General features: G+C 43.0%; 1 pseudogene; it reads left to right on the top strand.

Moving 5' to 3' along the window:
* The first annotated feature begins 6,269 nt into the window (after positions 1–6,269).
* On the top strand, positions 6,270–6,387 carry LOC136638248 (5S ribosomal RNA; annotated as a pseudogene).
* The last annotated feature ends 5,112 nt before the right edge of the window (positions 6,388–11,499 follow it).

Genomic DNA, 11,499 nt, shown 5'->3' with positions numbered 1-11,499 from the left:
AATCAATGCAGATGCTATAGATGGCTACTGAGGATACGCATACAGGTGTGCGCCACTTAGCAACGGGATACGTTATCTTATTCCTGTTGTTATGCGATTAGGTCATTAAGCGAACATTCAGTCCAGTCTATTGCCTTTGTTGTGTTAACAGACACTCCCTGCCAGACACTAGCTGACTTCACATTCTACTGGAGATAGATTGCCTTTTCTTTGCATTAAGAACCTCTCTGTTGTGTAAACAGACACTCTGCTGCAGGCTATGGGAGATGCAATTACCTCATTAAGAGCATCTTTATTGTGCTTTGACCACTGTCATATATGTGACCCATCTTTAAGCAAATGGTTGTTAAGCAGGGCTCACCTGTATATTTATTCACTGACCATATCTCTGTCAACCATAAGCAAGGACCATGATCAAGAAAGCTCCTTTAAGTGTGCCCAATGGCATTTGTTACATGTTTATCCTTTTAACAGTTCCCTTCCATCATGCAATGCAACTGCTTTTGAAACTCCCCAGCCACCATTGGCTCACTGTGAAGCACCGGCTGGGGAGTGGGGAGAATAAGCAGCTGTTTGTTTACAGAGCAAGTCATGTGGTTCTCTTGATCATGGCCACTGTTTCCAGATAGGGACAAAAGAAGACACTTAACTAGTGAAAATTATCAATTTGGTGCATGCAATCTTGCAATTTATGCAATCTTGCAGAGCATGGTAACAGAGATGCTGCTTATGCAATCAGTGTACACTAAAACATATTTTCAGGCCTATCCTGTAACTCCACTTTAATGTAAGGAGACTGCTTGAGTAAAAAGTAGAGGAACGAGCAGTGGTCTTCAAGTATGAGCTAGGATCTGGGATGACTGGAAGGTTAGGTGATGCATCAGTAAATGGTGGGGCAATTGCCTTAGATTGGTTGTTTACACCATCCTTCCATTGATTTAAAAAAGGGTACTTGGTTTCCATGGCTCAGTCAGTGCTATTGAACTAAATTAAGAAGAACATTCTGATATAACTGGGCAGCACGAACAGTAATGCTTCTATTAGAAAGAAAGACCACCCATTTTAAAGGAACACTAAACAATAAAAGGGGCCAACAGAGTAGATTAACCTGTCATTGGGTGCCCTTTCTAGTTTGTCATATATCTTGTGGAAAAGACAGAGAGAGAAAATACTATTGGCCTACTTTAAAAGAAGGAACTCCGACAAAGTGCTGAAAATTGCATGTTAGAGTTAAAAAAAAATTCATGGAGTCTGACTTTTACCCTGGAGAAAACTTAACTCATGGAACTACTTGCCAGAAATAAAACAGTATAAGAATGCATTTCTGTGTATTTGCTCAATGGTAATTCTCAACTGAGTTTTGCTGCATCTGTCTGCAGCAAATCCAAAGACAGAGACGTAGACAGAATTCATATTCAAAGACAGAATTAATGTATTTCTAGCACCTTCCTTTTACCCCATACTGCCCCAATTCACAGACAGCACCATCCAGCAAGGGTGCTGTGCATACAAAACAAGCCATCTGCAAACACGTACCCTACTGGATCTGAAAATGAACTCACAAACTAGTGTTGCACACAAGAGTCCTGAGACTTGATAACTTCATGTCTCAATATCACTCTGTGTTCCATTCATGGTTTGTATTGCCAGAACAGGAGCCACATCTAACTAGGATAGGACTAATCAGATGGGTACTGCTATTGGTAGTGACATTCATTTATTGAGAGGGAGTTGGTAAAGGAACACTAAACAATAAAAGGGGCCAACAGAGTATTGATTAACCTGTCATTGGGTGCCCTTTCTAGTTTGTCATAAATCTTGTGGAAAAGACAGAGAGAGAAAATACTATTGGCCTACTTTAAAAGAAGGAACTCCGACAATATTCATGTCTCAATATCACTCTGTGTTCCATTCATGGTTTGTATTGCCAGAACAGAAGCCACATCTAACTAGGATAGGACCAATCAGATGGGTACTGCTATTGGTAGTGACATTCATTTATTGAGAGGGAGTTGGTAAAGACTTTGATCCCGTCCCCTGCCTCCATACCTATTATTAATTGTATTGTTTTTAGTGCTGTTTTAATATTTGAGTTCCAGCTTTTATTTCAAACTGTTTCCACTTCCAGTTTAATCGCGCTTGGAACTTTCACTGTTTAGAAGCCGCGGGGAACCTGAAAGCACTCCGCAGGGCTCCCCATACCCCTCGGACCCTGGGAGCATGTAAGGTTAGTTGAAAAATAGCCCCCCCTTACCCTGCAGAGGCGCAATCCTGGGGATCGCTTTGCTGCCTCTGCCGCCACCCCCACAAAGACTTACCCCAGGAGTAAATCTCCTGGGAAGTTTGAGAAACACTGGAATATACACTTATAGCCAGTGGAGGGTACTGGATCCACATTACACTAATTTTTCTAGTCCCATTATATGCCTAGCAGTGTCTTTGCTTCCTTTACATAAGGCATCAGATAAGCAGTATCAGTACATATCTTCCCACAGAAATACCCGAAACAGGTAAATTTCTTAAAGGGCAGATTCACTTACTTGGCTGCACAGATGAACACGATAGAAAGATAAGCTGAATAGGAGGTAGATGTGATTATTAAATCTGTTGAAGTGGAAAAGGGAAGGTGATTCACTGCACGGCCACGTCTGCTGCCATAATTAAAGAAAACTAAGTGCCAGAGTGTTGATGTGCAGACATCCTGGGGGGAAAAAGTAAATATAAGAACTGAAAAGCAGAAGTTTTGGAGAAAAAAGAAAGCGCATCCCTCATGCATTTTTCTAAAGAAATTGATTTTTGAGCTCTGCAGTTTAAACTGTGAATTCATGAATAACATATTTCAGAACACCTGCGGAGAGTCAGAAATGGGAATGGAACAGACAAACTGGTCATTGGGCACTGAATCCCTGAAACTGGGACAAAGATTGTTAACTCTTGCTAAAGAAAAGTGAGAGCATTTCAACCAAGGCCAGCTCTGAAGCTGTTCATTCCGAGCTCTTCTACCGATCTGCCACCTCCAACAGAGAGGCCCGTTTCACAACGCCTTTGTTGTTAGGGGAGTTCATGAAGCGCCACTATTTCCCATGCCATGAAGGTTAAACGGTAGGACCCTACACAGCACCTGCTCGCCGTTTCAGTCCTGGCCTGGGAAAGAACTGTAGCACGAGCTCATTCCGCTGGGCCTGGGGCTTCTGTTTCCCTGAATGCCATAGGAAAGAGAAGCTCAGTCAGCACAGTCATTGCAAAAGGGCCCAGAATCATGCATGTTTAACCAGACAATCCCAATGCATTTGGACGTAGAAGTAAGGCCTACTGTATTCAATGGAGCTTTTCTGCCCATCACTTTTCTGCCCTTCCACATTTCCTCTTAGTCACTTTCCCTTTTCCTCTTCCGACCCAGGAACAGCGGTCGAGGAGGCAAGGAGATGGCACTGGCAGGAGGTGAGCACTGCGGGTCTGCTGGTTGTAATTATGTTTTATTGCTACCTTACTGTGTTTTTAACTTTTATTAGCTGTTTTGGGTTACAAATTAATAAAAATAAATTTACCTCACTGGGGACCCTCTGCTGATACTATCATGGCATCACTCAAACTTCCTCCTCCATGTTCTCTGCCAGGGTTCAGAAATCCAGACTTCTCTCTCCTTTAAGAGCCAATCTCTTTGCCTCAGGGCCAAATCCTACCCAATTTTCTAGCGCTGGTGCAGCTGTGCCAGTGGGGCATCTTGTGGTAGGGAGGCAGTCTTGGAGGCCTCCTCAAAGTATGGGAACATTTGTTCCCTTAGCCTGGGGCTGCATTACGAGTGTACCAGTGCTGGAAAGTTGGATGAGATTGGGCCCTCACCTCCCAAGCTCCCTCCTCACGTCTTCCTCACTTTCCCTGGTCCTCTCTCAAACTGACGCGTAACAACTGTGACGAGGGCTGAGGAACTGTAAAGAGAGTGAATGGCAATCTGCAAGGAGCAGATTTTAAAACAAAGCAAAATGTGTATGAAATGGAAAGTTAAATCTTGGACATGCCATCGCCATTTAGAATAATCTCAGGTCTCAGGATTGGGAGAGGCCACTGCCTGAGATGTCTTGAAGCCCCTGGAGAGCTTCAGTTAGTCAGACTGTCTTCCGCTAGATGGTCTGACTTCATACGAGCATCTCCTTCTAGCCTATATTATAAGCCGATTACATAATATTATAATCCGAATCCCCATACATTTTCCTGAGCTCCTATGATCAGCCCAAAATGATTTCTTCAGAAGCAGAAACAGCAATTACCTTGACTCAGGATCAGATCAGACAAGGTCTAGGTCTCTGCCTACCCTGTAGTTCCTTGATTCTCTCAAAATGGATAACAGATCCCCTCCTGACCTCAGCGTGGAGCTCACTGTGTGACTGTGGCAGATAACAGTGTATCCCCCTGGGATTTTTCACTGAGTTCCCCAAAGCTCAAATGCAGCTGTCAACAGTCCTTCACTGACTGTCAGTCAGCTGAGAAAATATCCTTAAATTGACTGTCTTTTTGACTCGACAATGAACATGCCATGGCTCAAGACACACTAAGGTGCAAGTCTTCATAAATGAGGTCTGATTTATATTCAAGTTTAATATTTTTTTCTTTTTTTGGCAAGGACATATTTGACTTTTTGCACTTCCCTGCGGTAGTAAATTATCCTCTACTCAGCACCAAGAATAATTATTTGGCTCTGAACAAGATTAACCATTTGAGACTGGGTGCATTATCTTCCTCAATAATTTCCTCAATAATTTTCCTTCAAATCATATTATACAAATTATTTCCTAAAGGTCCAAATTAATACCTATAAAAACAGCTATCCAATGTTTTCTGCTGATTGGAAGTGATATGTGCGTTTTATGGTTTATGCAAGGAGTTTGATTATATCTATTTGTGTGGTAATACAATTTAATTATGTTGCCTCTACCCTTTTCTATTACCATCATCACCTGGGACATCTTGTGGCATTTTCCTTGTTAAATGAAGACTCTTCCCTGTCAACATTCATTTATTATCACATGGATCAAATGCTGTACTTATTTATCTCTACGGCTTCATACTGGACACACATCATGAAATTTATCATGCTAGATGTTAACTGTTTATAGAAGAGACTCAACTACCTTTCCATTCTCCCATGGATTATCTGTATTCTGCCTTCAGTAAATGTAAAAGTTGATATACCAAGATCTGAGTCAAACGTTTCTTTTGGCCATGGCTTTGTACCCTCATTTACAATAATAGGTTCTCAACTAAGGGCCCAATCCTATCCAATTTTCTAGTGCCAGTGCAGCCATGCCAGTGGGGCATGTGCTGCATCCTGTGGTGGGGAGGCAGTCACAAAGGCTTCCTCAAGGTAAGGGAACATTTGTTCCCTTACTTTGGGGCTGCATTGAGGCTGTACAAGTGCTGGAAAGTTGGATAGGATTGGACCCTCAATGAGTTAGCAAAAAGCCACTGGAGCATCGGCTCTCAAACTTGTTAGCACTGGGACCCACTTTTTAGAATGACAATCTGTCGGGACCCACCAGAAGTGATATCATTAACCTGGAAGTGATGTCATGGCTGGAAGAGACACCATTAAATAGGAAAAATTTTAACACCCCCCCATACGACAAAATCAAATCTATTTATTAATAAAGCAAGTAAATAAGAAGTTTACAATGTTTATAAATTTATTTACAATAAATTTTAGCTAACCCTCCCAAGCAGTTGTAGACCTGTTTAAAAGAAATTCCCCAAACATCCCAAAGGCTGCAATTCTATCCACACTTACCTGGGAGTAAGCCTCATTGTCTATCATTGTTAAAAGCATATATATAGTAGCCTGTTAAAAGTACAGATCTGTAACATTCCCCAAATGTAGTCAAGTACCATGGTAGCATCAAGTCTAATATACTCGTATTAAAAATAAAATACACATGGAAATGAATGGAGACCCACCTGAAATTGGCTCACGGCCCATCTAGTGGGTCCCGACCCACCATTTCAAAAACAATGCACTAGAGAAAATGAACAGAATACAAAAGAGTACCAGAAAACAGACAAAGAGCAGGCTAATGAGGCTTGCTGGCTGGAATAAGATAGAGAATGTTTGGGCACTAACACCATCTATGAACATGTGACCAGGCACGTTTGTACCTTGAAAGTTCTTAAGTTGAATGTTCTTAAGTAGGGAGAGGTATAGACAATCTTCTGGCTATTGCACATAAAAGAACTTGGTTGTAAGGACTAATTTACAGCCCATCTACATGTTCAGGGGGGAAAATAGTGCATTCTTCCTTCTGTGCCTGATCTCGTCTGAACTCAGAAGCTAAGCAGGGTTAGGCCTGGTTAGTACTTGGATGGGAGACCACCTGGGAATACCTGGTGCTGTAGGCTTATACCATAGTCTTTCGAGACTGAAGGTTGCCAACCACAACCACAGGTGGGGGATTGAATGATTACTCACTATTCCTAAATTCCATTTGGGGAAAGCTAGGGAGAAGAGTGCCAGTATGGACTTCTTGCTGATGTTTTATTGCCCAATCCCATTGAGTCACTGTGCTGGTGCTAGCCATCGCAAATGAAGCACTTGTGAATAGACAGCATAGATGGGAAGGCCTACACTTTCCCGTCAATGCTGAATCCAGCCCAACAGCTGCCAAGGCAGGTAACTGCTGTATGGGGCAGTAGAAGGATGGAGGGAGGGTGGAACAGAAGCAGGGAGGAGGTGTTTTGGTGCAGGGGAGGGCAAGGAGGGGGCTTCCAGGCCCAGGAGGGGGCTAGGTTGGAGGATTAGGTCTCTGCCATATCGTAACCTCATCTCCCAGGCCTGAAAGCTTCACTTGCGGCTTCTTAAACATGCACCAGCAATTTTACTAGTGCAGATCTGAATGGCCCCGTTGGGTAGGCTGGGGCTCAACACGGGGTAAGGGAACAAATGTTTCCTTACCACGAGGAGACCTCTGGCCTGCCCAATTTCAGCTCTGGATACAGAGCGGGACATGTGGCCCTGCTGTGCAAGCACAGAATAGGATTGGGCTGTTAGTTTGCTACGAGCAGAATGCTCTGCACGTGTGTGTTTACATAGGGAAATATTTGATCACATGATCCTCAACCAACATTCTGACATTGTATAGTTCCAGAAAGACTGTAAAACATTTGTTATTTTTTCCTAGACAGACAGATTGGTTCAAACATCCTATTAAAATCTAGTTCCAGTTGGATTTTATTAACTTTTTATTAAATTTTTTACATGGTGTAGTCGTTACAGGTTTGCTGCCACACCCACTGGGTGCACTATCAGGCACCCACATTTCTTGTATGACCAAACAACCCAGGTTCTAGAACCTTTTCATATTGTAGTCAAAGGATGTGAGAGGCAATGGAATGACAACTGCTTCCACCCCCACCCATGTGTATGTGTGTGTGTTTGCTTTCATTGTGTGAGCACAGATCTAGGAGTAACTTACAGGTAGGCTGCTTTGACTCACTCCAGAGAGTCCTACTGTCTTTTACTACAACGAAGACTTTTCTGGCAAGCAGAGAAGGAAGAAAAAGCACAACATACTTGATAAGCTCACAAAGAATTTTTCTGCCAGTTATGAAAATCAGCAGGAGGTTTTTGCACCAGCCGGATATGACAAATTCTATATTAAAGCTGCCCAGTGACTGCGCTGTGTGATCCTAAATACTAGGGATAACTCCAGAGAGTGAGCCTGCCAGAACATGCTCGGGGGCCATGGTCTTCCTGGGACTTTGCCATGGACAATCCATGCCCACATTGGCTGCTCTGTGGCAGCTGAGCAGTTCAGTAAGAAAAACCTAGAGTTAGGCAGTGACTCTAGCTTTTCTTAATTCTGTGATCACTGTACGTAAGATTCACATGAAAGGTCCAATGTACATATGTGTACCATCATTGTATCTGGTCCAGTTATCTACATCTTCTATGCAGTGCAGGTGCAGTCTGTGTACAATATACATGGATGGTTGATCTGTAAATATGGATCAGTATATTTAGGATCACGTTCTTGTCACAATCTCAGGACTGTGATGTCCTGTTGGTTTGCCAAGAAGATAGCACTGGCTATGTGAAAGCAGCATGCTAGAGCCAGGTCTCAGATGGCAGTTATACATTGCATTGCTCCATGTGAGGTCAGAAAGATGGGCTCCTTTGTCTGCTAGCCAATGGCCAAGCAAAAATGTACACAAACAAGCTTTCTGCCTCTCCCAGTGGTTATTGCTGGTATTTCCTTGTCTCATCTTCTACATTGTGAACCCCTTTGGCCAGGAAACTACTCTCTCTCTCTCTCTCTCTCTCTCTCTCTCTCTCTCTCATTTTTGTTTATTATTTGGCTGTGTAAACCACCTTGAGAGCCTTGAAAAACTGAAGGTACACATTCTTCATAATAATAGCAATAACAACATATTCTGCTTTTGTTTTTTTCTCCTGCAATCATAATTTCTAAAACCTTTATGGGCCAATTTACATATTAGGGACCCAACATGAGAGGGGAAAAAAAATAAATACATAAAACACTCACTATAATATAATAAAAATGTGCCACTAAGTTACTATATGTTTTTCAAGCGCTTCACAAGGAAAAGTGACTGGGCTGTAAACATGAATCTTTCAAGCTCAATCAAACTGGTGCCTCCCTCACCTTGAAAATATAAACTGCATCAAGGCATTAAATGATTCAGAAAGGGTGCAGGGGGGAGGAATGTTTGAGGGCAGGTGATTGGCGTAAGAAGAACACTGAACAGATGAAAGACTTTAAGAGCTGGGAAGCACATCCATAGCTAAGGGCACATTTGAATGCGAACTGAAATAGGCAATGAAAAAAAGCAGGTGGTAGGAGTCTTCATTTTAAACAGAATGTGCATTTCTATTATCCATGCCTTGTGGCCTAAAACAGTGTTCATCCAGTGTAGCCACCAATGTGAGTGCAGTTCCACCCATGGAGTCTTTGTTCTAATCGCTGTTTTCCGGAATTTGCTCTGTGATAACCCCTGAATGCTGAGTCCCACCTGGCAGAGACTATGGAGGAGTAAAGAAACATTGTCCCTATTCATTGTCTCAAACCAAATTTAACTTATAATTAGTGAACTTTTAAAATGCCAGAGGCTATTTGTCAGCATTGCTAAGGCACCTAAGAGTATGATGGGAAAGCCAGAGGTCTCATGCTGTACAGTAGGAATCCTAGGAAGTCAAATCACCCCATTCTTTTTTGCAGTGCTGGCTCAGCCAGAACCGAAGTTGTTACAGAATGGGGGCACAATCCTAACCAGGTCTACTCAGAAGTAAGTCCTATTTTATTCAATGGGGCTTACTCTCAGGAAAGTATGGTTAGGAGTGCAGCCTGGGCAACTTGCAGGTTCAGTATATTTGAACCAACCACTTTAGTTTGGGGTCACATGGAAAATATTAAATATCATCTACATCTAATGTAGATTTGCTAATTGCTAACTTGTTAATTTGCAAGTTAAGTTAATTATCATTGTAATGTCTTAATAATGTATGCTAATTAATGCTAGACAGTAAAAGCCTATAACTTAGGCAGGAAGTTTTAGGAAGGCATGTACAGAAACACACTACAATAAAACCTTGGGGGGTTCAACTAAGTGGGGGGGAAAAATCCCTTAGTGCCAAACGTCAGTTAAATCCAAACATCCTTTCCCCCACATTAGTCAATTAAACCCCTACTTTAGAAAGCTCCCCTTGGCATTGCCACTGCTCACCTAGGTGCTTCAGGAATAGCAGGACACCTTCATTCCTAGAGTGTCCTAGCGGAGAGAGCAGGGCATGGCAGAGGCGCCATTAGTCAAGAGTCTAATGCAGCGTTTCTCAATGTTTGTCCCCTGCCATACCACTTTGCATGGTCCATCTATTGGAAGTGCCACCAGAAATAACTGGCAATGATGTCATCGCCAGTTACTTCTAGATCCCTTGACAACTCATGACAAACACCAGTAAGAGGCTAAGTGTGGACTTTTTGAGTGTGGGAAACATGCACACTGAAGCTTTGCCCACCAAGCCTCCTACTATCTCTTTGCATTGCTGGTCTTGCTGCCAGGCAAGGGTTCTGTGTGTAGTACCATAACCACCTCAAGTACTACCCGTGGCACACGCACCACTGGTTGAGAGACACTGGACTAATGCTATGTGTTATGGATTGTCAGTCTTTTTTGGTGCAGTGGCATCCCCTCTGAAGACTAGTCTGGGGGTGCTCCTGAACCCAGCACTGCTTCAAAATGCTCAGATGATGACTGTGACTTGGGGCACCTTAGCCACCTTTAAGCTGATGGGCGGTGGTAGGAAACAGAATGCAGAAGTAGATGGGTTTGTGGACTTATCCAACAGTTTTTTTCTTTTTCATTCTTATCAGACATTCATCAATTGCAACTCCATCAAAAAATTGGTGAAACGTTACCTGTTGAATCTGACACATTCATCCCAAGCCTAGTGTTGAGCTAAAAGACCAAGGCAATATGTAACTGTGGGCTCTATCCTAACCCACTTTCCAGCACCGACATAATGCAGTCTGTGGCAAGGGAACAAACATTCCCTTACTTTGAGGAGGCCTCCATGAGTGACACCCAACTGCAGGATGCAGCGCACGTCCCATTGGCACCGCTATGCCAGTGCTGGAATGTGGGTTAGGATTTGGGCCTGAGGGAGCCTAATTTGTAAAACCAGCATAATATGCAAAACCGTACAAAAGTCTGTACTGCTAATGTTGTGTGGAATTTAAAGTGACCATCTTAAATTCCAATTCCATGCTTTTGGAACATGAGAGAAAATTGAAAGCCTCTTAAATGTCAACTTAAACTGAAGTGTGTTGATGTTTGAATTAAAGTACAGTTAATCATGTCACACAGATTCCCTGTCTTGTAATGCTGGGGGTCAATTGTCAGCTGAAGATGACAGAAACTGGATGCTTTTGAAATGATGCTCCTCATACTTTGTCCAATATTTATTTATTTCTCATAGACTCAAGGCAGTATGCAGAGGCAGGGTGAACATAAACCCAACTTTCCAGTGGGATTTTTACAAGTATTATTCCCATGAGACCATCTCACAGAACCTCCATTTCTCCAGGTGTTTCCCTTCATGGCACAGTCGTCATCCTGGCTGTTGGCTCTTGCACTTTCCAAGCTCTTGCAGGCAGCTGCACACAAAGCTTCAGACTGGCTTCTCAAGGCTGTTAGCTATTTTTTTGTCAACAGACTTCTACACACTCCACTCTTCCACACAGATGTACCGGTGGCCTCACAGCCCAATCCTATGCATGTCTACTCAGAAGTAAGTCCCATTTGAGTCAATGGGGTTTACTCCCAGGAAAGTGTGGATAGGATTGGGCTGTCCATCTCCCACCTAAGCAACTGATCCTGCTTAGCTTTTTGAGAGCCCAATCCTGAGCTCAGTGCTCCAGCTTTCTGCCAGAGCGCACTGTTGCAAACGTGCCATAAGGTACGTCTGTGAGGCTTACCGCTGGGCCAGTGTAATGG

Source organism: Tiliqua scincoides, chromosome 1, assembly GCF_035046505.1.
Source record: "Tiliqua scincoides isolate rTilSci1 chromosome 1, rTilSci1.hap2, whole genome shotgun sequence".
NCBI classification, from domain to species: domain Eukaryota; kingdom Metazoa; phylum Chordata; class Lepidosauria; order Squamata; family Scincidae; genus Tiliqua; species Tiliqua scincoides.
Note: the sequence above shows the minus strand (reverse complement) of the source record. Positions and strands in the feature narration are given on the sequence as shown.